Raw genomic sequence first — 24,758 nt, 5'->3', positions numbered from 1 at the left:
AATAGTTAATAAAAAAATAGGCGTTTAACCCGTGGGAAACTCATTTTAACCGTTTGCCTTCCGTGTATTCATATCGAGAGAGGGAGATAGCAGACTCGTCTCTCTGAAATGATGCCTACTTTCTTAGAATCTCCCAAACCAGGATTGGGGGGTTGGTCAGTTTCCACTACCGTTTCTTAGGTTAGGTGCATGGGGGCACTACCAAAATGAATTGATAGATGTGTCTCTTTATAGACAGAGCAGAGGTCTCCCTTAAACTCGAATTCACACTCGTTTGAGTTTCCTTTGAATTAATCACACTTACTTTGTCCCCAGATGGGTGGTACAATCCCCCTCGCCAACATTTCGTATTGCTTGTCACCGCCTTTGAGAAGATTCTTTATTAGAATTTTTTGAGAAGCTTCTGATCTCTGAGAAGAACATCACTCCCGTTTTGTTGCTCAAACTTTGCTTAGGACTAGCGGCCACAACAGGGGCTCCAATGCCTATCGCATCTAGTCTTTTTAGTAACCAGGTATGCCCATAAAGAGACATTCCCATGACAACTTTGTTGGGGGGAACCCCAGAGTGGAGCCACGATCCAATTTCAAAGTTGGTGTTGACTTAGGATGACGGGTCATACAGGGAAACACGAGCTCTGGTGGCAGAGATGTCAAGTGTCGTGATATTCGTAGCACATGACATTCTGTTAATTATAGATAATAATGGTATGTTCTATGCTTAAGAGCAATTTACTTCAATTTTTCTTATTAGCCCAATATCAATTTCCATATTAGCAATCACATTAACGTTGATAGTAAATGCAGATAGAACATAAACAATCAATAGAAGACAAGAGGACACAATATTTGGAGGATGCCAGGGAAAAACCTCAATGTGGGGAAAGCCTTTGATCAAATCTTCTTATTACTCTTCAAAAGTTCAGCAGAGAGAGAGTACATCATACAAAATTTACTTGCCCAATCACTGAAAAACAATCCAGTCAAACAACAGTCAATAGAATGCCCTAACTAGAAAGACAACACTGGTTAAACCAGCAGAAAGTATCCTCCAGATTAGCTCATTCAAACCCAGTCAACTCGGCCTCTAAAGACAATCTGAATCAACCCAAAATAGTCTTGAAAAATTTGGTCAACGTACAGTCAACTTTGCGGTCAACGTAGGTCAAACTACTCCAACTTTCTTGGTTTTCATGCTAGGAGATGCGGTCGCAAGAGTTCAAGTTTTCTGCCTGAAAACTGCAATCAAAGGAGGCATTTTGACCCTCAATCGACGCTGGTCAACTCCTCTGTAATTTGCCCAAAACAGATCTGAAATTTTCGGCCTGCTATTTCAATCAACCCAAGTCAACGCCTAGAGAAGAAGATGCTCTTGTTTTTTGTACGAACCAATGAGAAGAAGAGAGAGAAATATGGGTGTTGAGGTGTGTCCAAATGAGGAAAATGACTCTTCTATTTATACATAGTGTTGAGGGTGAAGAGACACGTTTGTTGGGCTTCATGAACCTACATTAGACATCTAGCTGACCTTAACAATTTGTGCATAGAAGAAATAAATTCATAATTCCATTTTTGCTTGTCAGAATCAGATGATCTTTAGATCAATCCTGCACCTCTCAGAAAGAGGAATCCAATAAAAATATCATCTCCATCATATGAGCTGTCAAAGGTGGAGTTTGGCACTAGTTTCCAGTTTTAACACTCCCTCTCATCCAGGGAGAAATCCACCTACCAAACCATCTGACAATCTGTCCCATTTTTGTCATCCCTGCTCTGCTGAACCATGAAGAAATAATGAAGAAGAAATGATCGAGAGTGTATCATACCACTCTCTACTGGCCTGAAGTCAATCTCCATTGATCCCATATTAATATCTCAAACATCCTAGCGTACAGAGTATGGTAGTACACAATGCGTCCATCGGCAGTACTATGGTCCCTATCCTCATTTCCCAAATCATTGGCCAGATGAGAGGTACTTCCCATGAGTCACAGACTGCATGGGTATAATGTATCAATAGAAGAAGGTGAACCACTCATCCTACTCATATGTCATAGGAGAATGTGAACCACTCATCCTATGCATATATCAAACGTCATGGTGTATCAAAAGGGAAGGTGAACCACTCACCCTGTACATAGCGCACCACTAAGGGAAGGTGAACCACTCACCCTATGGTTGCTCATAGCTCCAATAAGTACCCCAAGCCCCTCGGAGCTCGTAGAGCTTAATATCCAACTCAAACGAGACCCTCATAAGAGGGTCTCTCCATCACTCCAAGTCGTTCACGGAAGGTTAAGAATTTGACCTTCCCGAGGGGATTTTTAAGAATATATGCGCCCTGTTCATCAGTCCCAATGTGATGGAGCCTAATTGCTCCCCATTGTATCATATCCTGGATAAACTAGTACCTAATATCAATATGCTTGGAGCGATCATGAAACACGAGATTCTCATAAAGACGAATCCCACTTTGGTTGTCGCAGTAGATCACGGTGGTATCCAACACATGCCCAAACAACTCACTAAAAAGCTTCCTCAACCAAACAACTTCACAGGATGCCATACTAGCAGAAATATATTCGGCCTCGATGGTTCTCAAAGAAACCGATTTTTGCTTCCTTCTCATCCAGGATATTGAAGCAGAACCTAGTGAGAAACAACATCCCAATGTGCTCTTACGATCCACCACACTACCAACCCTGTCAGCATCAGAATAACCATGGAGCCTCAAATTCCCAACAATGTATCTCAGTCCATAGGTGATTGTGCCCCGGAGATATCTCAAGAGATTCTTGGAAGCAATCAAATGTATGTGATGAGGCTCGACCATAAATTGACTCAATGTATTCACTACAAGTCATATGTCCGGATAGGAGTTCACCAAGAACATTAGGGCCCCCACAAGTTGACGATACTCAGAAGGATTTCCCAAATCGGGCCTAGCAGCATTTCCGCATAAATTCTTAAAGTCAAGTTCCATCGGAGTAGTCACGGACTTACAATCCACCATCCCAAATATTTCAAGTAGCTTCACAATGTATTTTCCTTGGGAAAGGAAAATCTCACATGGATTTTGCCAAACCTCCAAGCCTAGGATGTAGTGCATCAATCCTAGGTCCATCATGTCGAAATCAAAAGCCAACTCCCTCTTGCATTGATAAATAAGAGGGTATGCACCTGCCAGAAAGAGGTCATACACATAAAGTACCAAGATGAGAGGCCTGTCATTTTCAACCTTGAAGTAAATGTTCAGATCAGCTTCACTTCTTATAAAACCCAGCTTCAACAGATAACTATCAATCCTCTCATGTGAAGCCCCGGGAGCGAGCTTCAACCCATAAAGGACTTTCTTCAACCTGCGTATATGTGTCTTTCGATCTTGAATTTTGAACCCCTTGGGTTGTTCTACATAGACTTCCTCCTTAAGTGAGCCATGCAAGAAGGCAATCTTGACATCCATTTGATGTAAATTCCATCCTTAAGAGGCAGCAAGGGCAATGATAGAATGGATGGTAGTAATTCGGTAAATTGGTGCAAATATCTCATCATAGTCCACACCTTCCTTTTGAGAGAAGCCTCGAGCAACAAACCTGGCCTTGAAATTTTCAGCGCTTCCATCAGTTCCATGCTTGATCTTATAGAGCCATTTTGAGGTGACAACAGATTTGTCCTTGGGTCTAGGGACCACATCCCACACATCATATTTGATAATCGACTCATACTCTTCATTCATAGAATCCTTCCAAACTTGGTGCTTCACATCTTCATTGAATGTGCAAGGCTCAATTTGAACAATGGTGCTCGTGGTAGCTAAGTACCCTTGGTACCTATTCGACTTCTTACTTTCACGAAATGTCCCCCTTGGTGCAATATGTCTATCAACATCTTCGAGGGTGTACCTAAGCCATTAGGGTCTACTTGTTTAGGAGGATGGCTCATGGGGAGGTGGATCAATGGGATCTATCGGTCCTTCAACATCATGCATCAGCTCATCCTGCTATTCTCCCTACTTTCCTGTATCTTCTTCTTTATCCTTCCTTGGAATATGTTGACACCAAATTATCAAGATTGGGTGAATATAATGTAAATAAATAAATAAGTAAATGAACAGTCATCGGGAGATGAAGTGAACAGTCTCCCTCATGTATATAATAAAGACCAACCTAAAGGAATAATATGAATTGAATTTTGTGGAGTTACTACCTAGCCTGACATGGTATCAAAGCCAGCTCCATTTTTGGCAGTCTTGTAACTCCCTTCTTCTAGTTTCTTGCAGTCTATCCACTATTGCGCTCTTTGTCCCCTCCACAGTCACTGCCATTGTCTAAACACTGCATTATCAGCGTTGCTTCTGCCATAATCATCTTCTACCATCTTCTGCGCATAGACCAGTCTGCCCTCTAACGGTTCTTCTCAGTGGTCTAGCTGGAATTGCTGGAAATTTAGTGGTATTTTTTACTATCTTGATATCTGAGCACCTCTTTGCTGCTCGGTCCACTCCGGCCTCCACTTCTTGAAACTGGAATAGCATGAGAGTCAAATTTCTTGCTTCAACAATGGAAATTGGTAGCTAGTAGGTGAAATTAGGTGGGTTGTTGCAGATTTCCCTTTTTTTTGAGCCAATTTCTGTGACTTGGGAATCTCTTCATGCAATCTGGCCTTGGTGTGCCGAATTTCAGCATTCATGGTCGTGACCCCTCCCTATTCTTTCAGTTCGTGACATCATCGACTTTTGCTTTGTGGCCTCAATGTCAGACTCGGCGGTGGTATAAACCCTGACAAAGGCATTGTTTCTGGAGATCAGATTCTCCTTCTGTTTGTCAATGTCATGCTTTTGATACTTGTTGCATATGGTGTACACCCGCATGAGAATGTCGATGATGCTCTCTGTTAGTTGACCTGGAAGTTAAAGTTGTAAGTTAACGCTGTCTCCCTCACATGAATTGCGTCTTCCATATTTCCTCCATCGAATGAACCTCTGATGCAAAGTGGTTAATGGTGTGGTTGCTGGGATACGAGTCCTCCCACGGTGGTGTATTGGTAAAGTGTTGCGCTGATGTAAATTGGTTAATGGTGTGGCTGCTGGGATACGAGTCTTCCCACGGTGGTGTATTGGTAAAGTGTTGCGTTGATGCTACACTCCGAGAGCTGACCAATCTGGTAAAAGAGGTCACACTGGAAGCAAGGAGAAGAGATGCAAAATCATTTGCATTGAGTTATGTAAGTTTTTGCACTGAGACACATTGCAAGGGATTTCTGGGTTTGCAATTGTAAGAGATTTTTGACCCTGACATGGTATCGGGCTTAATCATATTGTGTTCAGTGACCAAAAAAAAAATACCTTTGTTGGAGTGTTGTATATACCTCTGTTGAATGCGCTATAAAGTTTTGTGTATTTACGTTGCCCAATTCAGAGCGATGTCCAGTTGAATGCGCTGTATAGTTTTGTGTATTTAAAGTCTTACGTATTGAAATTTGAATTTTTCGTCCAGTCATATCAAAAATATATTTTTTCCCATTAGGAGTAAAAAAAAAAATTGTAGCAAAAGTTTTTGTTACAGTATGCATTCAATCATATCCATTGTGGGAATAGTTCTCACTGGCAAAGAGAACTATCCTGAGTGGTCCCAGATGATAAAACACGCGCTCATTTTCAATGAGTTGTGGAAAGGAGTGTGTGTTGGAGACGGAGACAAAGAGCCAGAACAGCCTACATCAGACAAAGAGCTCGTCATTTGGGAAAACAAGAACAACAAAGCTTATGCATTAATCGCAGCATCTGTAAATGAAGAGGTGAGTCGCCATATTTCGCCATTTTCAACTACTTTTGAAGCCTTACAAAAGCTTAAAGAACTTTATGACTCACATTCTAAACTTGAAGTTGTTCAACTCATGATTAAACTCTTCACACTTGAACTGCAAAATAATGATCCTCTTACTCTTGCATCTGAAGTAAAGTCTATAATGCATGGTATCAAATCCACTAAGGTTGAATTGGATATTCCTCTTATCGCTTTTCTCAAGGCACTTTATCCTAATTACTCCAATTATCTTGATTCATTTCAAGCAAATGGAAATCTCAAAGATATCACCTTTGCCTCTCTTGTGAAAAAGTTTGCTGAAAGAGAGAAAGCTTTTGGAAAGAAGACAGCCCCTGAATCTTCTGAAGAGGCTGTGTGCCTTACTCATAAAGAAAAGAATCCTGCTGAAGATTCTTCTAGAGGAAGAAGTGGTCGAAGAGGAAGAGGAAGATATTTCAGAGGCAGGGGGCAGACACTCTCAAGGAGAAAAGGCAGATTTACACTGCATACGCTGCAAAAGAAATGGATCACATGATGCCTCTACATGTAAGCTACCATGGGACAAAATTGAGCAGCAAAGAAACCAACAGAAAGGTAAAACTGATGATACAGACAAAGGTAAAGCACTTGAATCCACTCACTATTTTGTGGCACAATGTAATATTGGAGTAAATGAAGATTTATTTAATGCTTCACTTGCTTCTTGGAAAAATGATTGGTTCCTTGACTCAGGAGCAACTTGCCACATGACTCATAGAAAAGATTTTTTTGAAGAATTTACTGACAATGTTGATGGAGCAATATACTTTGCAGACCAATCAAAAATTAAGCCATCAGGGCTTGGCACAATCAGGCTTAAATTTCCTGGTCTTCCAGACTTTCTTCTGCACCATGTTCTATATCTCCCACAGCTGAAGAGAAACTTGTTGTCCTTGGTTCACATCCGCCAGCAAGGTCACTCCATTCATATGTTTGATGGCAAGCTTGAGGTGAGAAAAGCATCTGACCACTCACTTCTCATGAGGGGAATAGAAGAAGAAAGGCTTATCAAGTTGCAAGGTACCTCTGCTCGTACACAACATTTCTCATACAATTCTCATTATGAAGAAGGTACACTTCCATCAAGTTTATTATGGCATGCTAGATTTGGACATTTTAACTATGGCAGCCTTCGCTTGTTGAAGAAAAATGGTGTTGTTGGTTTGCCTACAATTCCTAGGAAATTTAAGCAATGTGATGCTTGTATTCTAGGAAAGCATATCAAACAGTCTTTTCATGATTCACATTCAAGAGGACATAGAAAACTTGAACTTATTCATTCAGATTTATGTGGTCCAATGCCTGTTCCTTCTGCAAATGGAGATGAATATATGATGACATTTATTGATGACTACACCAGAATGTGTTGGGTTTATTTATTGAAGAACAAATCTAATGCTTTTCAAACATTCAAGAACTTTCATAAATGGATTGAAAATGATGCACAATCTCATATTGGGTCTATTCACACTGATAATGGAAAAGAATACACATCAAATGAATTTGAAAACTATCTTTGCCAACATGGGATCAAACATCAAACAACTGTACCTTATAATCCCCAACAGAATGGTGTAACTGAAAGAATGGATAGGACAACCTTAAGTATGGTACGATCCATGCTCTTCTTCAAAAATGTAAAGATAATGTTTTGGGCTGATGCTATTCTATGTGCTGCATATATAAAGAATAGATGTCCATCTAATGCTATTAGAAACAAGACTCCATATGAAATGTGGTATGGGCATGTTCCTTCGGTAAAGCATCTCAGGTTCTTTGGTTCCACCTATTATGCCTTGATACCAGAGGTACATAGAAACAAACTTGGAGAAAGAAGTCGTAAGTGTATCTTCATGGGGTATTCAAACACCTCCAAAGCATATCATCTCTATGATGCAGTAAATAAAAAGTTTGTTATATCTAGAGATGTAATTTTTCTTGAATGATCCAAAACTAACAATGTTGTTGAGCGGCAACTTGATCGCTTGGATAGATTCACAAAAGCAAAATCATTTCAAGAATTTGATAATCAGATTCCACATCTTGAAGGGGGGATTCCTATACTAGATCAACATGTGGAATCTTCTTCTGAAGAACACTCTCCCCCGCATGAAACTCCAACAACAGATGATGCTTTAAGTGATGTGATTGATAGAATTGGGAGACTCAATCTTGATTCAGTCCCAACTCAATCAATAGAGCAGCCTGGACCATCTGAGAAAGGTCCCCCAAAGTGGCTGACAAAGACACTTGAAAGTGTTCATCCTAATGAGGTTGGAAAGACAGGAACTAGAAATTCAAACCGGCAAAATGGAGGTGATGTAGATGACTCTAATTCACCTTTTGATATGGATGTTTCTTATGATTGTGAAGTGAACTTGTCTACAGATTTTAAACCAACTTCCTTCAAAGAAGTTGCTTCTCATGATGAATGGAAAGAAGCGATGCAAAAGGAGTATGATGCCCTCATAAAGAACGACACTTGGAAGCTGGTTGATCCTCCATTAGGAATCAAACCAATTGGCTACAAGTGGGTCTACAAGAACAAGTATAAAGTTGATGGCTCACTTGACAAGCACAAAGCTAGGCTTGTGGAAAAAGGTTTTGCACAGAAGGAAGGGGTCAATTATGAGGAGACTTTCCCCCCACAACAAAATGGGCTACCATCTGGACACTCTTTGCCCTAGCAGCTCAGAACGGTTGGAAAGTCCATCAAATGGATGTAAAAATCGCTTTCTTGAATGGAGATCTAAAAGAGAATGTTTTTATGTCCTAGCCTGAAGGATTTGTTGTGAAAGGACATGAACATAAAGTATTCAAACTTATGAAGTCCTTGTATGGCCTCAAACAAGCACCATGAGCCTAGTATGAAAAACTAACTGAGCATCTTCTGAAACTCAATTTCAAACATTATGATCTTGATTATGCAACTTTATTTGTCAAGAAAGTTGGCAAAACAGTTGTATATCTTGTAGTATATGTAGATGATGTTTTGATGACAGGGAACAATGAAAGCTACATTGCATCCATAAAGAAGGAATTGGGGAAAAGTTTTGAGATGACTGATTTGGGCTATGTTCATTACTATCTTGGTATTGAAGTAACCCAACATTCGAAGTCCATATTTCTTTTTCAAAAGAAATACATTGGAGATCTGATGAACAGGTTTGGCATGACAGAATGCAATCCTCTTACTACTCCAATGGAAGAAAACTTAAAGCTTACATCTATTGAAGGAAAAGAATTTGAGGATGCAACAAAATATAGATAGCTTGTAGGAAGTCTCAACTACCTAACTACTACCAGACTAGACATTTCGTTTGCTGTTGGAATCCTCTCCAGGTTTATGCAAAAGCCTTGTGAGGGACATTGGTCTGCTGCAAAAATAGTTCTAAGGTACTTGAAGGGAACTCAAGACTTTGGAATCAAGTATACACAGGTGGACGACTTCAGTTTGATTGGATACTCTGATTCAGACTTCGATGGAGATAAAGAAACTGGGGTATCTACTTCAGGATATGCTATGAGTCTTGGATCAGGAGCTGTCTCCTGGAGATCACACAAACAATCAGTTCCAGCAGATTCCACAACAGAAGCGGTATACGTGGCAGCAGCTGAAGCAACAAAAGAAATTGTGTGGTTCAGGAAAATTCTTGAAGATTTGCAGGTAAAACAAGTACAATCAACTCCACTAATGATTGACAATACCTCTGCAATAAAGTTGGCCAAGAACCCAAAGTTCCATGATCGAACGAAACACATCAATACCAAATATCATCTGATTCGACATCATGTTGAGGCCAAAACAATCCATCTCCGTCATTGTTCCACTAATGAGCAAATTGCCGACATCTTCACCAAAGCACTTGGAAGAGAAAAGCTTGAACGATTCAGAATGATGCTTGGACTCACCAACATCCCTTCAGATTAAGGGGGGGAATGTTGACACCTAATCATCAGGATTGGGTGAATATAATGTAAATAAATAAATAAGTAATATGAACAGTCATCGGGAGATGAAGTGAACAGTCTCCCTCATGTATATAATAAAGACCAACCTAAAGGAATAATATGAATTGAATTTTGTGGAGTTACTACCTGGCCTGACAGAATAGGAAGGTTCGTAATCTTCCCAAGGGCAACATATTCATAGAAGGTGACATCATGACTTATTTCCACTTCTCTTTGACCAAACACATAGATTCTATATGCCTTTGAAGCTTCACAGCAGCCCACAAATGTTCCTTTATTCCCAAATGTATCCAATTTACTTCTCTTTTCTTTCGGCACATGAAAATACACAGGGCTACCAAAAGTTCTAAAGTGAGAAACATCATGTTTCTTATTGGTGAAAAATTCTTCGAGAGTTTTGGAGTACAATGCTTGACGAGGGCATATATTTTGAACATACATGACATTGTTGGCAACTTCTCCCCATAGGAACTTCAGAAGGATTTGATCGTGAAGCATGGCACGGGCGGCTTCTATAATTGAACAATTATTTCTTTAAACAAATCCATTTTTCTCAAGAGTATATGCAGTGGTAGTCTCCCTCTTAATGCCAACTTCTCTACAATAGTCATTGAACTCATTTTATTCATATTCGGTTCCATTATCGGTTTTCAATATTTTGATCTTCTTCCCTGTTTGATTTTCGACCAAGGCTTTGAAAGAGTGGAACCATGTTATCCAAATGGATATTGGTGGCCACCCGCCTATTCCATTGGACCCCCACCATTGTTTCTTTTATTTTTTTCAGTTTCCTTAAATGTAGCACAGTTTACTATTTTTGGGAGTTTTTCGGGTCCTGAACTTCCAGAGTTGTTTTGAGGCCCTAAATGATGTTTTTTTGGAAAATCACTGGCGGAAAATACATAATTTTATCTTAAGACTCATAGTCAATAGTTGTAGTCCTCGGATAGATCTTTCTAACGAGGTATCATGTGCGTCAAACGAAGATCGTATGTCAAAGTTACGACCCCGACAAGTTAATGTACCAATATACCCCAATGGGTCCCATAGTTTGGTGTTTCATCTCTTAGGGTTAGGTTTTTGGATGTTTTGGGGTTTTCCATTGTTTCTCAATAATAAATAGGCATTCAAGCCTCATTGTAACACACTTCAGAGGCATGTAGCCGCCACATCTCTTCTCAGAGATAAGCTACCATCGCTCGAGCTAGTTTATTTCCATTTTGTATGTAAGCATATTTCAGCTCTTTGATATTAATGAAATGAAGTTTTATTTCTGTTGCATCTTTGTGTTTATGGTTATATCTATATTTTTTTGTGTTCCTTTTTAAATTAAGATTAGTGGTATCAGAATAGTCTGCTCTTTCTCAATCCTTATTTGCATGTCCCCAACGAGGTTAGGGTATAAGGAGTTAGGGCTCGATCTGGTTAAACGTTTGCAAGATCAGCCTCGCAAACCCCGACGAACGCCCATGGGGGAAGAAAAGAAATACGAGGGAGCAAGAGATCCTTTCAAATTATTGCTCGAGGAGGCCCTCGAGAAACAAAGGAACGCGATGATGGATAACTTTCCCCAAATCCTTCAACGGTTGTCCACCGATGGCACATCCACATCTAGCAACCACTCTGGAGGCACCACTCCTTTTAAGGTACAAGTAAACTTTGACATTCTCACATTTGAGGGCGAAATAGATGCAGAAGTTGTAGATAAATAGTTAAATCTGCTAAAAGGATATTTTTTTATTCATGATTTTTCCAGTCGGGAAAATATTACTTTTTCTCTTCTCAAAGTTGACCCCCACGTCAAGGACTGGTGGGAAACCTGATGCAGGAGCATCCAGCACCCTTAATTAATGGAGGAATCCAAAGCGGAGCGAAGAGGAGGACGTGGACCAGGGAGCAAAACAGGGACTTTTCTGTTTTAAAACAGAGAAAAAGATGGAATGGATAAAGTCTCGAGGAGACTTATTAATGTAATCTGCCATGCGTTCATATGCATGTATGTGTACCGAGAGCTTTAGGGATTTTGTTAGAGGATTGATCAGATCCTTTCGTGATCCGATCCAACACTTCTTTTATATATATATATATATATATATATACACGAACCTGCGCGTTCAATAGAGGGATATAGAGGGACTGATATAATTGTGAAAGCAGAGAGTATTCACAATGTAGTCGAAAGGAGAACTGTGACTAAGGCTTTAATTCTGATGCAGGAGCAACCACCCTTAATTAATGGAGGAATCCAAAGCAGAGCGAAGAGGAGGACGTGGACCAGGGAGCAAAACAGGGACTTTTCTGTTTTAAAACAGAGAAAAAGATGGAATGGATAAAGTCTCGAGGAGACTTATTAATGTAATCTACCATGTGTTCATATGCATGTATGCATACCGAAAGCTTTAGGGCTTTTGTTAAAGAATTGATCGGATCCTTCCATGATCCGATCCAACACTTCTGATATATATATATATATATATATATATTTATTTATTTATTTATTTATATTTATATATATATACGAACCTGCGCGTTCAACAGAGGGATATAGAGGGACTGATAGAATTGTGAAAGCCGAGAGTATTCACAATGTAGTCGAAAGGAGAACTATGACTAAGGCTGAAATGCCTTAGATTGTAACTGTTCTGTATATAATAGAAAAGGGTGTGTGTTTGTGTTGAAACTATGCGTTTATGTGTTTGTCAAATGGATAGTCTGAATGTTTCCGTGTGCGGGTTTGGTCAACCATCGATTCCTGTATGATCGATGGTGACCCTATGATATCAATTAATTGATATATATATATATATATATATATATATATATATATATATATATATATATATATATATATATGCATGTCGCTTATGAATTGGTATATGGCAGAGAATTGTGTTTTAACACAGAAATCCATCGACCCTTAATTGAATTCCAATTACATTAAGAAACAACACAAAAGCACTTAGCGGATCTAGAATCCAGACCTGAAAACTTATGGAAGTTGGCCTATACCCATGTCGGGTCCGGAAGGCATATGGGATCGGTGCGTTGCAGTGGAAGGGACTAAGGCCTTAGACAAACGCGATGAGCGACCACCAATGAAACAAGGACCGTTGGATGGAAATGGAATCAACAGAGGAGATTGAGATCGGCGATCGCATATCGGAGAGGCAAAAGACTTAGACAGTGGCATTAGCGATGGCCGGTACGCCGATAAGCAATACTCCGATATCGCCGATAGTGAAGTGTCGATCGGCGATCCGAGATCGGGCTGATCAGAGGTCTGAGGAGTAACGATTAAGGAGGCGGACCCGACGATCTATAGATTCGGGTGTATGAATTTTGAAGTCCGAACTAAGGGTTCAGAGCGGGATTTCTTTTGGTTTTCCCGTGTATTTTGATAATTGTGTTCTAGGGGTTTTGTTTAAAGAGGAAGCGTAATATTAACACTTCCGATAAAGTTATATGGTCCCGATTCAATGTAAGTCCATGATTTTAAAGGCTTAGAGCCTAAAGAAGCGCTTCTGATAGGCTTAGTGGGCCATAACCCACAGACCTCAAGATCGATATTTTCTAAGGAAAAGGGATTTTGGTTAACCCCCAATTTCTCTTACCATCATTTGGTATCAGATTAGAAGAAGATTCCGCGTGCAAGAGAAGAGAAAGGATTCCAGAGAGAAAGAAGAAGGAGCAGGAGGTACAGTTGATAAAGTATGGAAAGTTATGGTCTTACTATCACACAGAGAACGACAGCCGAAGGTGAGAATATTGCAGCAAACCTAGAGCATGGAGTTCTCATATGGTTCCAGAGGAGAGAACCTGAAGGATGACAAAAGACTGAGTGAGGAGAGCTAGGTGAGGTATCATGTAGCAGAAGGAGACTGTTACTGTAGAGGCTTGGTTGCAACTCACAGAAGACCATGAAGGCAGTTCCACTGAAGAAGTGAAGTGGGTAGAATTGCTAAGGACAAGGAGAAGCATATGACCAAGAGATCATAAATTTTTGTGCCTTGGGAGTCTGATGCAGGAGCATCCAACACCCTTAATTAATGGAGGAATCCAAAGCGGAGCGAAGAGGAGGACGTGGACCAGGGAGCAAAACAGGGACTTTTCTGTTTTAAAACAGAGAAAAAGATGGAATGGATAAAGTCTCAAGGAGACTTATTAATGTAATTTGCCATGTGTTCATATACATGTATGCGTTCAAGAGCTTTAGGGCTTTTGTTAGAGGATTGATCGGATCCTTCCATGATCTGATCCAACACTTCTTTTATATATATATACGACCCTGCGCGTTCAACAGAGCGATATAGAGGGACTAATAGAATTGTGAAAGCTGAGAGTATTCACAATTTAGTCGAAAGGAGAACTGTGACTAAGGCTGAAATGCCTTACATTGTAACTATTCTGTATATAATAGAAAAGGGTGTGTGTTTGTGTTGAAACTGTGCGTTTATGTGTTTGTCATATGGATAGTCTGAATCTTTCCATGTGCAGGTTTGGTCAACCATCGATTCCTGTAGGATCGATGGCGACCCTATGATATCAATTAATTGTTATATATATATATATATATATATATATATATATATATATGCATGTCGTGTGTGAATTGGTATATGGCAGAGAACTGTGTTTTAACACATAAATCCATCAACTCTTAGTTGAATTCCCATTACATTAAGGAACAACACAAAAGCACTTAACGGATCCAGAATCCGGACCTGAAAACTTATGGAAGTTGGCCTATACCCATGTCAGATCCGGAAGGCATATGGGATCGGCGCGTTGGAGTGGAAGGGACTAAGGCCTTAGACAATCATGATGAGTGACCACCGATGAAACGAGGGCCGTTGGATCGAAAGGGAATCAATGGAGGAGATGCGATCGACAATTGCATATCAGAGAGGCAAAAGACTTGGATAGTGGCATTAGCGATGGCTAATAAGCAATACTCTGATATCGCCGATAGTGAAGTTCCGATCGACAATCAGAGATCGGGCTGATCGGAGGTCTGAGGAGTAACGGTTAAGGAGGCGGACCCAACGATCTATAGATTCGGGTGTATGAATTTTTAAGTCCGAACTAAGGGTCCTCTGTTGATTCCCTTTCGATCCAATGGTCCTCGTTTCATTGGTGGTCACTCATCGCAACTATCTAAGGCCTTAGTCCCTTCCACTCCAATGCGCCGATCCCATATGCCTTTCAAACCCGACATGGGTATAGGACAACTTCCATAAGTTTTCAGGTCCAGATTCTGGATCCGCTAAGTGTTTTTGTGTTGTTCCTTAATGTAATTGGAATTCAACTAAGGGTCGATGGATTTCTGTGTTAAAACATAGTTCTCTGCCATATACCAATTCACACGTGACATGCATATATATATAACAGTTAATTGATATCATAGGGTCGCCATTGATCCTACAGGAATCGATCGTTGACCAAACCTGCACATGGAAACATTCAGACTATCCATATGACAAACACATAAACGCACAGTTTCAACACAAACACACACCCTTTTCTATTATATACAGAACAGTTACAATCTAAGGCATTTCAGCCTTAGTCACAGTTCTCCTTTCGACTACATTGTGAATACTCTCGGCTTTCACAATTCTATCAATCCCTCTATATCCCTTTGTTGAAAGCGCAGGTTCGTGTGCGTGTGTATGTATATATATATATATATATATAAGAAGTGTTGTATTGGATCACGGAAGGATCCGATCAATCCTCTGACAAAAGCCCTAAAGCTCTCGGTATGCATACATGCATATGAACACATGGTAGATTACATTAATAAGTCTCCTCGAGACTTTATCCATTCCATCTTTTTCTCTGTTTTAAAACAGAAAAGTCCCTGTTTTGCTCCCTGGTCCACATCCTCCTCTTCGCTCTGCTTTGGATTCCTCCATTAATTAAGGGTGTTGGATGCTCCTGCATCAAAACCTACTGTGAGAAGAAGAATGAAAGTACACCCTCACTATTTTCAGCTTCAAGGAGTAGTACTACCTTGTTAGGATCTATGAGGATAAATATATAAAGTGGACCACGTTGCGCCAGGGAAGGGACCAAGACATGCCGAAGTTTACCAATGTTTTTCATACCCTTTGCACGAAGTTGGGTATCAAGGATTCTGAGAAACATTTGGTACTTAAATACCATGGCTACCTACACATATACATCCAGGATGAGATGGGGTTCTGGACATCTCCTCGCTCGACATGATGTATCGATACACAGTCAAGATCGAGTAGAAGCTTAAACAGAAAAAGTGAGACTTTGGTTCTGCGAATCCGAAGCAAGGGAAGGTGCCACCAAACCGCAGAACAAAGGACAAACCCAAGGCGGGGCGGCCCAAGACAACCCGCTAAAGGCACAAGCAAAGAACAACACCGTGAAGCACAAGAAGGACACAGGAAAGTGGTGTGAGTTCCATAAGAGCTCCACTCACAACTGAGTGTCAGACCAAGCAATCACTAGTGGCCAAGCTGAAGGCTTCTGAATCAAATGCATGTTTCGACTCTGAGTTAGAACCCGACAAGGGGAATGATAAAGGGAAGCAGATTATCAACGCGAAGCCTAATGCCATTATTTCCACCACGAAGATCCAGAAAGAGGAACCCAAAAATCCAAAGGAGGAGGAGCACCTCTTCCACTCTTAGATGTGGGTAAAGGGTTCCCCGCTATAGTGCATTGTCGACAGTGGGAGCCAAAAGAACCTCATTTAAGTAGAGGTCATGAAGTGGTTGAGCTTACTAACCACAACACACCCACAACCATACACCATCGGGTGGCTTCAGCAAGGATGGGATCTTTGCGTCAGCTAGCAGTGCCACCTTCTCTTTGGTTATTGCAGAACAATGCAGTAAGCTCATTTCCAAAACCAAGAAATTTGTTTTCCTGATGATATGCCCTCAGGTAAAGAAGAAGACGATGGCCAGGACCTCTAGACAGGGCCCCTCCACATGACAACATCATATGGACAAGGTAGTGGAGGAGTACGAGGACATCTTCACCGTCCTTGTAGGGGTGCCCCTGCACTATCAGGTCAAGCACTCCATCAATCTGACCCCAGGTTCGTTGTTGCCGAATGGACCAATCTATCGGTGCTCTGTTCTGGAGAACGAAAAAAATCAAGAGCTAGATTCATGAGTTGTTGCAAAAAGGTCACATCCGGCCTAGTTCATCGCCCTGTGGGAGCTCGATCATGTTGGTATAGAAGAAGTATGGGACTTGGAGACTTTGTATTGACTATCGGGTGATGAACAAGATCATTGTCTGGAATATGTACCCGATCCCAGGGATTGAAGACCTTCTGGACCAACTCAAGGGCGCCAAATATTTTAGCAAGATCGAGTTGAAGTCAAGATATCACTAGGTACCAATCAAACCCTCCGATGTGTGGAATACTGCCTTCAAAGCCAAGGAGGGCCTTTTCGAATGGATGGTTATGCCTTTTGAGTTGACGAATGCTCTTGCAACCTTCATGAGGTTGATGGATGACATCTTGCGACCATTCACCAACTCATTTGTAGTGGTATACTTGGATGACATCCTGATCTTTAGCCAGATCCACCACATCCGGTAGGTTCTCCAAACACTGCGGCAACATAAGTTGTTTCCCGATTTGGAGAAATGCACTTTTGGCATGACTCGAGTTCAGTATCTAGGATGCATTATTGATGAACGGGGGGTGCATGTGGATCCAACCAAGATCCAAGTCATTCAGGATTGGCCAACCCCAACCACTCTGATAGAGCTCTGCAACTTTCTGGGTCTTCCAATTTCTACCACAGGTTCATGTTGGGGTTCTCTCATATCACTTGGCCCTTGAGTCAAGTCACGAAGGGAGGAGCAAAAGAAAAATTCTTTTGGTTTGAATCTCAACAGAAGGCATTCGCAGAGTTGAAACATTGCCTCTACTCTGCACTAGTGCTCACATTACCATACTTGCAAAAACCATTTGAGATCGAGACAGATGCCTCTGACTATGCTATTGGGGCAGTCCTTACTCAACAGGGGCATCTGGTGGCATTTCATAGTGAGACACTTTTAGAAATAGTCCGAAAGTATCCCACTTATGACAAAGAGATGTATTGCATTGTGCAGGCCTACTGACAATGGAAGAATTACATTTAGGGGAAGGAAATGGTCATAAACACAGACCACCGACCCTGCAGTTCATACAAACGCAAGGGAAGCTGCATAATGATCGCCATCAGAAGTGGTCCACATACCTGCAACAGTTCCATTTTAATATCAAGTACAAGAAGGGCAACACCAATAATGTTGCAGATTGCCTCAGTTGACCACCGATCATGGTGTTAAGCAACTTGCTCAACTCTTGTGGGCACAAGATTTCTAATTGGCCACTTCTCTATAAAAGTGACCCAGAATTTGGCCACACATACCAGACGCTCTTGAAGGATCAACTTGCTCCAGATTTTCACCTCCGGGATGCACTATTATGCCACCTAGGACAACTTTGTGTTCCTTCAACCGAGTGTGCCAAGATGATTTGGGAAGCGCACTACAGTATGGTTGTTGGGCATTTTGGGGTCGAGAAAACATTGGCCATATTGCAGAAGTATTTTTATTGGCCGAATATTCGACAGGATGTCGAGAAGTACATCAGATCCTACACCACCTGCGTCATTGTCAAACCAACCATAAAGAAGCAAGGCCTCTATACTCCGCTGCCTACCCCTAGTCGACCTTTGGAATATATCTCCATGGATTACATGTCGGACCTTCCTTCTACTAAGCATGGCAACAAATGTGTTTTTGTGGTCGTCGACAGATTCTCAAAGATGGCCATTATGGCGACCTACAATAATAATATCACAGAAGAAGCCACTACTAAACTCTTCTTTGAACGAGTGTGGGTACACTTTGGGATCCCACAATCTATCATCTCAAATCAATATAGTTTGTTCCTCAATACATTTTGGTCCAATCTCTAGTCGATGTTAGACACCAAGCTCACTAAGTCCACAACTTTCCATCCCCAAACTGATGGCCAGATAGAGGTCATCAACAGCATGATCGTATAAATTATGCGAATGTACAACTCAAAGCATCCATGCACATGGGATGAGAGCCTCCCCTATGTCCAGCACAGCTATAACTGGGCTGTCCACAACTCGACTGGCCACGACCCTTTTTAAGTGGGCTTGGGATTCCAACCATTGTGTCCCATTGATGTGGCCATACCATTTGCAGCTACTCAGGCAAATTCGGCACATATCCAGTCCGAAGCCGACAAGGTAAACAACTTCATTGAACACATTCAAAACATCCACCAATAGGTCCATGACATATTGGATAGAATCAATGCTAAGTACAAGTATTAGCATGATCAACATCAGGTGCCACACAAGTTCTAGGTGGGCGACAAAGTTTGCCTACATTTGCAGAAGGAGCGCGTCGTTGGGCCCCACCGCAAGCTTTGCCCACTCTAATATGGGCCATACACCATCGCCGAGGCAATAGGTGGAAATCCTTCGAGCTCAGTATTCCACCATTCCTTGGTTTGAACCTAGTGTTCAATGTGGACCGCCTTTGGCCCTACTTTCCACCATTGTTGGACACATCTGACATTGCAGAACAACTCACACCAACAGAGTTAAACCTAGACTACATGGAACAAGACACAAATGATTGAATCATGGACGCATATAACAAGAACACCCAACAACAAAGGATCCAACTATATCGAGTTGTCAAAGCAGGCCAACTCCTTCACCGGGGAAAATGGCTCACTAGGGACCAAGTTTTTCCTCATCTCATGGAGGAACTCAACACAATGGGGACCAGTGCTTCCTAAGGGGGGAGGAATAATCTAGGTGGATATTGGTGGCCACCTGCCTATTCCACTTGGACCCCCACCATTGTTTCTTTCGGTTTTTCAGTTTCCTTAATTGTAGCACAATTTAATATCTTGGCAGTTTTTTGGGTCTTGAACTTCCGAAGCAATTTTGAGGCCCTAAACAAAGTTTTTTTTAGAAAATCACGGGAGACAGATATGGGTTTTTAACCTAGTATTTGTTGTGAGTAGTTGTATTCTTTGAATAAATCTTTCTAACGAGGTATCGTGTGTGTCAAACAAAGATCGTATGCCAAAGTTACAACCCTGGGAAGTTGATGTACCAATTTACCCCAACGGAGCCCATAGTTTGGTGTTTCATCTCTTAGGGTTAGGTTTTTGGATGTTTCGGGGTTTTCCATTGTTTCACAATAATAAATAGGCCTTCAAGCCTCATTGTAACACACTTCATAGGTATGTAGCCCCCACATCTCTTCTCAGAGATAAGCTACCATCGCCCGAGCTAGTTTATTTCCATTCTGTATGTAAGTGTTAAGCTCTTTGATATTAAAGTTTTATTTCTGTTGCATCTCTATGTTTATGGTTATAGCTGTATTTTGTTGCGTTCCTGTTTAAATTCGGATCACCAAGTGAACACTTCGTACTTCTTCTTCAAGAAATAAATCAAATTTTTGCGAGAAAAGTCATCCACAAATATAGCATAATATAAATATCCTCCCAAAGATATCACGGGCAACATACCAAATAGATCAAAATGAACCAATTGCAAAATATCGATAGTCTTGCTATCACTTGAGGGGAAGGGTCCCCTTGTATGTTTTCCTTCAATACATCCTTGACAAACACCTTCATGTTCTACTTTAAATTTGGGCATACCTATCACCATCTTCCTTGCATCGGGTTGGAATTTATAATGAAGATGAGCAAACCTTCGGTGCCATAATTTGGATTGAAGAGATGCGTTGCAAGACATAGCTCCCAATGGCATTCCTCCAACTGGATATAGGTTGTCAACCATGAATCCAAGAGTAAATGCTTCTTTGAAATTTCTTTTCCAAACACGTACTTTTCCATTAATGAATGCCACCTTGAATCCTTTGTCCTCCATCATCAAGATAGATACCAGGTTCTTCTTTAAATCGGGTACATATAGTACTTCTTGTAGATAAATGGTGTTGCCTTGATTCAATTGAAGAGTAACATTCAAAACTCCTTTCACGGTATAGGTGGCATTGTCTCCAAGAATGATTTCCAAATTTGTATCCTTTTCTATCACATTTGTAAGAGCTTCCTTATACCCAGTGAAGTGCCTTAAGGCACCACTATCAATCAACCAATTTCCCAAGGTATCCGAAGGAAAGGCAGTAGAGAGGGCATATATAAGTTAAAATTATTTTTGCTTGTTATCTACAACATTAGATTCATCATACCTAGAGTTTTTTGATCTTTTGGGAGGTCATCCGTTTCCATGTTGAGTAGTGGGAGCATTCCTTTTTCCTTTGTTGTTGAACCTGCCATTCCTGTGATTGTTGTTGCCCCTGAAATTGTTGCGATTATTTTTGTCATCATCCCGAGGTGTATCCCTTTTATTAGGACACCCCCTAGCATAGTGGCCAAACATGTTACAAATGAAGCATCTACCCTTTCTTCCATCTTTGAATCTCGGTCTTCCTTGACATTGCTTCTTTGAACCTACATTGTTCTTATTTTTAGCATGAGTGGAGAATGCAGTAGGATCATTCCTATTTGAAGGCATGTCTCATTCTATCATCCTTGTTTCTTTTTGAGTACATCTAGTCAACAATTCATCAAAACCTGGAATCTGGTCATTGTTGAGGATAGTAGTGTTGAATACATTTCATTCATGAGGGAGACCTCCAAGGGCAATGAGAGCAAGCTCCCTGTCAGCTATAAATTCTCCAATAGATAGAAGAGCATTTTTTATTTCAGTAATCCTCATGAAGTAGGATTGGATATCTTCTCCTCTTCCCTTCTTTATGTCCTTTAAACATGCTAACCAGCTTGTCATACATCTCCTTAGATGTGCCCAGATCGGAAATGTAAGCAACTAAATGCTTGTGAATAGAATCCCTGGTGATCTTCTTGGCTTTGACCTCACCTTTCTTATACTCTATCTTAGTGGAAGTGGTGCATTTGAAGGAATTTCATCAATCTTTCCATACACATAGTCCATAGCATCATGCTCTTCCAAAGTCAAGTCAGGAGACATCTTCCATGCATGATAATCAGACTTATCATTGAGCTTGTCTTCGGATTTGAAGTAAGATGAGGATGCCATTAAATCTTGTCCTTGACCAACAAATCTCAATGATTGCTTTTCTCACTTTTGCTTGGGCTTTGTCTTCACCTCAACTCTAATACTATGCTAATTTTAGATAACAATGGTATGTTTTATTCTTAAGAGAAATTTACTTCAATTTTTCTTATTAGCCCAATATCAATTTCCATGTTAGCAATCACATTAACATTGACAGTAAATGTAGATAGAACATAAACAATAATTTGACGACAAGCCAAGACAAGAGGACACCATATTTGGTGGATGCCAGGGTAAAACCCCAATGTGGGGAAAACCCTTTGATCAAATCTTCTTATTATTCTTCAAAAGTTCAGTAGGGAGAGAGAGTACATCATACAAAATTTACTTTCCCAATCACTGAAAAATAGTCCAGTCAAACAACAGTCAACAAGACGCCCTAACCAAAAGACAACGCTGGTCAAACCAACAGAAAGTCCCCTCCAGCTTATCTCGATCAAACCCAATCAAATCGGCCTCCAAAGACAGTTAGAATCAACCTTAAATAGTCTTGAAAATTTGGGTAAAACTTGAGCAACTGATAGTCCACTCTGCAGTCAAAAGGCCTGCGGTCAACGCAAGTCAAACTGCTCCAAATTTCTCGGTTTTCATGCCAAGAGATGCGGCCTCAAGAGATTGAATTTTCTGCCTGAAAATTGCATTCAAAGGAGGTGTTTTGACCCTCGATCAACGCTGGTCAATGCCCATGTAATTTTCCCAAAATAGATATGAAATTTTCAGCCTGCAATTTCAGTCAACCTAATTCAACGCCTTGAGAAGAAGATGCTCCTGTTTGTTGTATGAACCAATGAGAAGAAGAGAGAGAAATAGGTGTGTTGAGGTGTGTCCAAATGAGTAAAATGCCTCTTCTATTTATACACAACGTTGAGGGTGAAGATACACGTTTGTTGGGCTTCATGAGCCTACATTAGACTTCTGGCCAACCTTGACAATTTGTCCATAAAAGAAATAAATTCATAATTCCATTTATGCTTATCAGAATGAGATGATCTTTAGATCAATCCTATACCTCTCAGAAAGAGTAATCCAATAAAAATATCATCTCCATCTTATGATTTGTCCAAGGTGGAGTTTGGCCCAAGTTTCCAATTTTAACACATTCACCCAGTCCAAATTTAGGGCAATGGAGGTCACAGGTTATGCCCTCTTCTCACCCGATAGGAAAAACTACTATAAAAAATACATGACTGCAGTGACGAGATGAGGGCAACCCAAAGCTGTGGACTCAAAACCAATGGCATGCCTCCACTCAGCAAAGAGAGTGCCTAAGTACTCCATCTTTGTTGTGTCTTGGGGAAACTCCTAGTTAAGGTTGAGACTGTGAATTCCATATTTATTTGCCACGACGATTGCTGAATTAATGAACAACATGCGGTGGGAGGTGTTGTTGGCCATTAAAGAGAAGGTAATGTTGTCATCGCTAATAGAAATGAGTGTTTTGAGAGGGGTTTTTCTTGAGGAGAGTTGAGGTGAATTCTAGTGGGTCCTCAGTGGCAGGTACTTCCACCTCGAATATGTGGCTGTTCAGGTATACAGAAGCGCAAAAGAGATGCATGAAGAGGTCTATGTTAACGGAGGATGGAGGCAAGTAAGTGATTGTGAAGTATGGCCAATGGGTGACAATTATTACAACATTATGTCTACCATTATTCAGAGAGGACGAGGAGGAATAAATGAGTGAAAATGTGATGAAGAGCATAATTATCAAGTGATTCTTTGGGGGTTGAGCCATGGTTTGCGAAAACCATTATGTGTGGTATATATGCATAGGTTGAAATTGTCCAAAACCTCACCAGATGTTCACCTCAAACTGGGCCACAAATTGCCACACTAACAATGTATTATAAGTTTAGATTTGTACCAAATCTGCCGATTTTTCACATCCACTTTCTCTGTCAAGAGAAAAGGTCTATCATGAACAACCCTAAAAAGAAAAGCAACGAGTAAGCCTTAACCTAATAATTGAGATAGGAAAATAATGTTGTGTTGAACTTATTTTGATTGTAGATTTAGAAAATATTTTAGAATTTCAAAAATATGAATAAGGTCAAATAAATTATTATTCGTATTTTTTAAACAGTGGAAAAATTTATCATAATTTAGAATAAATTCTATATAATATTTAATATGTTGGGAATGGTACAATGAGTGTGCCTTTAGAACTGGTGCTTGCATGAGCTAAATTTGAAGGAATTTAGGCTTGTATTTAAAAGAAATTTAGTTTCCAAATTTGATTATCATATATTCCGAAGATTTGTAACAAAAACTACCACATTAAAGATAATAAAGTGAATCAATCTCTTTTCCCTCATTGCACAATTTTTTTATTCCCTTTGTTTGTGTCAGTTTCTTATCATTTCTTGATTAGGGCAAGGTTGTCCATCACTTCTTTAACATTAAAACATTTGTCCTAAGATCTTTTCAGGATTGAAATGAACCACCCAAATTTATTTTTGGGTTCCTTGTGTGTCACCTCGTCTATCTCTATTCATTATTGCTTATTCACTCCAGTCAAATTTATTTGTGAAAACTCACGTTGTTTTAGATTTGCAATTGTATGCTAGCTGTTAAAATGGGTTGAGATAGAACTTGCATTGTCACTAAGTTCTTACAAGGTCTGCTAAATGTTAATAACATTGAAGTTTGTAATGTATATCACAGATGGTTTTTCAATATGCAATATTGACATAAAGGATGTTTCTTGCCTGAGTTAATTTGATTTATTCGTCTCTTCTATTCCACAATTGAGCTGCATTTTCCCATTGAATGGCTAGCAT

At 40.4% G+C, this 24,758-nt stretch overlaps 1 pseudogene; it reads right to left on the bottom strand.

Moving 5' to 3' along the window:
• Positions 1-357: 357 nt before the first annotated feature.
• Positions 358-23,713, bottom strand: LOC149200176 (nod factor hydrolase protein 1-like; annotated as a pseudogene).
• Between the last annotated feature and the right edge of the window lie 1,045 nt (positions 23,714-24,758).

This window comes from Pinus tabuliformis, chromosome 2_1 (assembly GCF_031772625.1).
Source record: "Pinus tabuliformis cultivar Carrire ecotype Pingquan chromosome 2_1, CPIR1, whole genome shotgun sequence".
Classification (NCBI taxonomy): domain Eukaryota; kingdom Viridiplantae; phylum Streptophyta; class Pinopsida; order Pinales; family Pinaceae; genus Pinus; species Pinus tabuliformis.
The sequence above is the reverse complement of the archived record's forward strand: the minus strand, read 5'-3'. Positions and strand labels throughout refer to the sequence as shown.